This window comes from Meriones unguiculatus, chromosome 3, assembly GCF_030254825.1.
Source record: "Meriones unguiculatus strain TT.TT164.6M chromosome 3, Bangor_MerUng_6.1, whole genome shotgun sequence".
NCBI lineage: Eukaryota > Metazoa > Chordata > Mammalia > Rodentia > Muridae > Meriones > Meriones unguiculatus.
This window is the reverse complement of record NC_083351.1, coordinates 12,040,958-12,046,864: the sequence shown is the minus strand read 5'-3', so window position 1 is coordinate 12,046,864 and position 5,907 is coordinate 12,040,958. Positions and strand designations below refer to the sequence as shown.

Below are 5,907 nucleotides of genomic sequence, written 5' to 3'. Positions count from 1 at the left end.
ACTGCCTGCCTCTTTAATTGGTACTTTGGCAAAGGGTAGCCTCCCTGTGAAGTATTAAAAGGCTTTAAAATTCTCTTTATTGAACCACCTCTGAGAGTCCACGGATAATGACAGGGCAGTAGGATGCAGCCCGCAGCTCCCTGAGCAGGCCAAACAGTTGGGCAAGGCCCACACAGCTTCTGATGGTCCTGGGACCTGGCTCTGTCCCCAAGGACAGCTTTCTCTCTCCCACACCCGCTCAATTCAATTTGGGGCAAACATCAGAAGCCCCTGCCCTTTTTGAGACCTTAATGTGTAGCCCAGGCTGGCCTTGAGCTTGAGATCCTCCAGCCTCAGCTTGCAGAATGCTGGGATGATGGGTGTGTACCACCACTCCCTTAAGAAGCCCATTTAAGGCTATCTGGTGCTGTGAGGCTGGCTAAGTGACTTGGGGAAGCTTGGCTTTGCTGTGGCTCCTGGAGTCTCTGCCTAAGAGTCTGAGGATGTTTAGCTGCACCCTAAGGCAGAGAAATCAAGTCCCTAGGCCTTACTCCTGCACAGTGAAGGGTGGTGTGGGGAGAAAAGCATTTTTGATGAAGGGTCACACTGTGATTCATGGAGGATTTGACCCAAGGACAGAGCAGAGGCCTGGAGACCATCCGTCTAGCTCCAGTGCCCACCGGCACCAGGCAGGTCAGAAAGACATGAACCATGACAGCAGCAGCACCAGAGGCGGCGGGTGGTTTCCAAGCTTAAAGGTGACACGTGAGATGCTTTAGCACAGCTGCTGAGACGCAGAGTATGCTGACCAGCCTTAGCACGTGGGGTGTGAGGGGCTGGGCCGCAGAGGGGCTCTGTTGTCCCCTGCCCTGTTCCTAGGCCCACCATGAGGATTTCCCAGTGTCCTCCTCTGGTTTCATCATGTCCTCTGACAGCCATGTGGAACTGGCATCCTTAGCTCCTTCTAAAGGAGAAGTCTGGGGTTCAGGAAGAGAAAATAAGTAGGCAGGGTGAGAAGGTGGCTGAGGTGGATTAGACCCTTTCTCTCTTACCTCGGGTCTCAGTGGATGTCACCAGGGGAGACACTTTACCCTAAGGAGCTCCCCCAGCTGTTTGCACCACTGGCCTTTCTGAGGAAGGAGACATTTGAAAGTTACTACATGGCACAGAAGGCACATGAAACACCCAGACTCAGCCCCTGCTTAGATACTGACCACCTCTGCAGCTGGGTCAAGTCCATGGTCGCCTCTGGTGTGCTCCTTCCCCTGATACACAGAGAAAAACATAAACGCCACAGTGGTGCTACGCTCCAGGGTTTACGACTAATGCTTCTGGAAGCTTTGCTTGGAGAATGTCTCCGCCTACTGACCTCATGGAGGTAGAGAAAACCCACTTGGAGAATTTGACCTCATTCTGCAAAAGAAGAGGACAATGTCCCCATTGGGAGAAACTACTATAATAAGAGTCTGGCTGAGTGGAGCCATCATTTAAGCACAGCAGCAGGTGTCCAATGACCCTGAATATCTGTCTGCCTCCCTGCATCCCCACTGTCACCAGTCACACGCAGCCTCCATCAGCCCAGCTCTGGAAGTCCCCAGGATCCTCCTAACTCTCCTCCCTACACCCGCTCCTGACCTCATCACAGATGGTGCCCAGAACTCACCAGGTCCAACTGTGCTGGCTTCCGCCTGAGCAACTAACTGGGAAACTGCATTTCCCAGCCTCCCTTGCAGTTACTGCCAAATTCTGGCCAGTGAGTGTGAGCAGAAATAACCCAAGCTGTTTCTGGAACCACAAAAGCAAAGTGCAGCTCCCTTGTGTCTGTGTAACTCCCTTTTCAGATGGCTTCCACGCATATTGACAGGGAAGGTAGGTGTTCTAGTTGGGCTTTCTATTGCAGTGATGAAACACCAAGATGGTAAATAACTTAGGAAGAAAGGGTTTGTTTTAGTTTACAATCATCAGGTCATAGTCCATCACTAAGGAAGTCAGGACAGGCACACAAGGCAGGAACCTAGGGGTGGGGACTGAAGCAGAGGTCATGCACTGGTTTGTGCCTTGTGGCTTCCTCAGCCTGCTTTCTTATAGCACCTAGGACTACCAGCTCAGGTGTGGGTGAGCTGGGCCCTCCCATGTCGATCATTAATAATAATAATAATAATAATAATAATAGACCCACAGAACAATCTGCAATATGGTGGGAGCATTTTCTCAACTGAGGTTTCCTCTTCCAAAACGTCTCTAAGTTGCGTCAAGTTGAAATAAAACTAGACAGCACAGGTGGAATGAGCCTGGACCTCACTGAGGGCAGCGGCACCTCTGGTTTTTGTCAACAAGAAATAGTGTTTGTTATACTCTGCCACCGAGAGAGAGGGGAGCCTGCTTTGTTACTGCGGCGCCACCTTGACTATCCTGACTAACATTCCCTAGGTGTCCAGGCTCTGCATCACAGCCAGAGAATTCCCTTGGAAACATAAGTTAGAGCCTATGAAATCCTTCAGCACAGGGGCTGGGGTGACGGCTCAGTCCATGAAGTCCATGAAGCCTGTGTTCAGATCCCTGGCACCCACAGTGGCGCTTGTGTGCAGCCTAGCATTGGGGATAAAGCAGGGACAAGAGCCTGAAGTTCGCTGGCCAGACAGTGTAGATGGATTGGTGAATTCTGGGTTCAGTGAGAGATACCTGCTCAAAAAATAAGTGGAGATACATAGAAGAAGACATTTTACCTCTGACCTATGTACATACACACACACATACACACACACACACACATTCACATTACAAAACCGCTCCAGAAAGTTCCAAGTCCCGCTGTGGTAAGGATAGACTCTGCAAGGCCTACCTTGAGACAGCCCTGTCGCTTCCCTGGTTTAAACTCTTTTCTCTTTTGCCTCTCTGTGTTTCTGCCCCATGCCTTGTATTCAACAGTATGACCAAAACTCATTCCTTGGTCAGGCAGCCCCTCTGCCTGGCTTGTTCTCTGCCACTGTCAATCTCAGCTGTCACTCTGATGACCTCTGACACAACTGGGAGATGGACCTCTGAGCAGGCCTGTGTGGGTCATCTTCACTGGGTTAACTGAGGTGGGAAGACCCACCCACTGTGGGTGGCACCATTCCCTACTGGGAATGGTGGGAGTGGAGAAACAGATCGTGCATTCCTCCCTCCCTGGTCCTGAGTGGATGTCATGTGACCAGCTATTGTAGACTCCTGCTGCTTTGGCTTCCACCATGATGGACTGTGCCATTTAACTGTGGAAGGGATAAAACCCTTTCTCCCTTAACTTGCCTTTATCACAGCAATAGAGAGTAATCGGATGCCCTCCTCCTACGTCTGTGCACGGCCCCCTCCTTCTTATCACACGGTCCATTTTCAATGTCACTTTCTCAGCCGCCTCTTTTTTGGCCGGCCACTTTTCCCCATCCCACCATCCTCAATTATCTGCACTGCACTTATCACCGCCTGCTATTTTCTTGCTAATTACTTAATTAATGGTCTGTCTCCTTACCCCAGTAGAGGAGGGACTCTGTTTGTCTTCTCACAATTATATTCTGGTCCTAGAATAGTTCCTGGCATGTGGACACATTAGGCATGCTACAGACAAGGAGCATTAACTTCTTCCCCTCCGTGAAGCTGGATACCATCTCCATCCTGCACCAGAACTGGAGGACACAGAGCCTCAGAGAATCCCAACCCATCAGCAGCGGAGCTCAGATTTCAGCTGGCCGTTTCTTGCTTTACAGCCATCTTTCTGCTTTATAAGTGTTGAGACTCTTTTAAAGGAATTAAAAGAAAAGATTCTACGAGTTCATGGGTTGCATATATATGTGTGTGTGTGTGTGTGTGTGTGAGTGTGTGAGAGAACAACTTTGAGTATGTTTCAGGAAGTGTCCACCTCCTTTGAGACAGGGTCTCTCATTGGTGAGCCTGGAGCTTGTTCATTAGGCTAGATGGCTGACCATTGAACCCCAAGGATCCTCCTGTTCTCTGATCCCCAAAGCTGAGATGTTTACAGGGGTCCTGGGAATCTAATTCAGGTCTAAACCCTTGTCAGCCAAGCACTTGACAGATGGAGACATCTGAGGTGGTTAATGTTGGCTGTCAACTTGACGGACTCTGGACTCACTTTAAGGATAAGCCTCTGGGCGTAGCTGAGAGGAAGCTTCCGGGTTAAGTGAACTGAGGAGGGAAGACTCACTCTGAATGTGGGCGGCATCACCCATGGGGTCCTGGGCTGAATAAAAAGGAGAAAGTGAGCTGGGTACTGGCATGCTGACTGCAGATGCCTCTGGCTCCTGGAAACACACCCTCCAGCCATGATGAAATCGTATCCTTGAACTGTGAACCGAAGTCAGCTCTTCCTCCACTGGGCTGCTTTCGCAACAAGACAAGTACTTGTCTCCTCAGCCTCGAAGGCGATGTAACTGAAGGGGTTTTCAGCACAACACAAAGAAAGCAAAGCGCTCCGTGTTTAGCAGTTTCTTTTACTTCCTGCAGCTCCTGCTGTTAGGGGTTTCCACTCTGAGGGAGGAGGCGTGGTCTGTTTGTCCTGAAGGGATACCCACATGACACAGGTGCAGAGTCCCAGCACGGGGGAGCCACAGGAGCTCCCACTTAGAGCCACTTAAACAGGAGTGAATGCGTGGGTAAATGTATCAGGGCTTGGAGGGTGGAGAGGGGAGAGAAGAGAAAGGAGGATGGAGGAACAGAGGAAAACAGGGATTGAAGGACAGGTAGCCAGACAGAAACACAACATGAGCACTGGGCTCTGTCTTTCCGGCCTGCACCTCAGTCTTGCTCTCTGCCTAGGGGGAGGAGGAGAGCACACTCCTGGAAGAGGCAGGAAAGGACTCAGCATCCTCCAGACCTCTCTGGCAACAGGAAGTAAGGCTGAGGACACAGAAAATGCCTGTGCTCGGGCATGGTGTGGGTGGGACATACGCTCAGGTGTGCACCAACTCACTTTACACATAGCTGCACCCTCAGTCCCTGGGCAGGCAGGAGGGGAACAGATTGAACAAATCCCTGAAGTCCGCAGCAGAGGTGGCCGGCTGCTTTGTCAGTATTCTCCCAGCCCTATCCTCTGACCTTCTAAAAAGCCACAGCAGCAAGCTTTCTGGTTCTAATGGAAAATCCCAGCACTGCTTTCTACAGAGGGCCACCATCAATCAGGCCACCAACCAACACCAACGCTGAGAGATACCGGCCCCCGAGAGCTGCCGAGAGCCCTGCGCTGTGTGAGTGCCTAGGCCTGAGGGGGGTTTACTCCGACAGCTTGGATCTCCCTTGAAGTCCAATTGGCCAGGCCTGCCAGGTCCTGGGGTGTGCACAGACTTAGCCACCCCTGGGGGAGCCGAAGAGAGGCAGGCACACCTCAGCCTGGGAGCTTTTAATCCCTACAAGCTGGCTGGGTTTCTTCTTCAGGCTCTGTGGGCAGTGTGTCCCTCGCCAGTGTGCCAGGTCTCGGAGATAGCCCTGGGGTTTTGCTTTTATTTCTGTCAGCTACTATATCTGTGTGCATAGGAGGGAGTTTGTGGGGTGGAGGAGTGGGACAGGATGGGTCTGGCTGTCTCCTTAACCATCCTGGGCTTTGAGTGCATGGTGGTCAACTGAAGATAGAATGGAGACACAACCAGGCTACAATAGCTGTGTAAACACTGAGCACACATGTGTTTTTCTCCCATGTGTTTATTTTTGTGTAGGTGTGTGTGTACATGCGGGATTGCACCAGATCTGCTGTATCAGGAGTTGCAGATGGTTGTGAGCCCCCCGACATGCGCGCTGGGAACGGGAACCAGGTCCTATGCAAGAGCAGCAAGCCCTCTTAACCGCTGGGCCATCTGTCCAGCCCCTTTCTGTTTCTCAAACACTGCGGTTGATTACAGAGTCAGCAAAAGCAATCCAGAGGCCACTCAAGCCCACAGGGAA

At 51.4% G+C, this 5,907-nt stretch overlaps 1 protein-coding gene across 2 annotated transcripts in view; it reads right to left on the bottom strand.

Annotated features, from left to right (window-relative positions):
- Positions 1–5,907, bottom strand: part of Igsf21 (immunoglobin superfamily member 21) — a 206,354-nt gene that overhangs the window by 97,158 nt on the left and 103,289 nt on the right. The window lies entirely within an intron of this gene.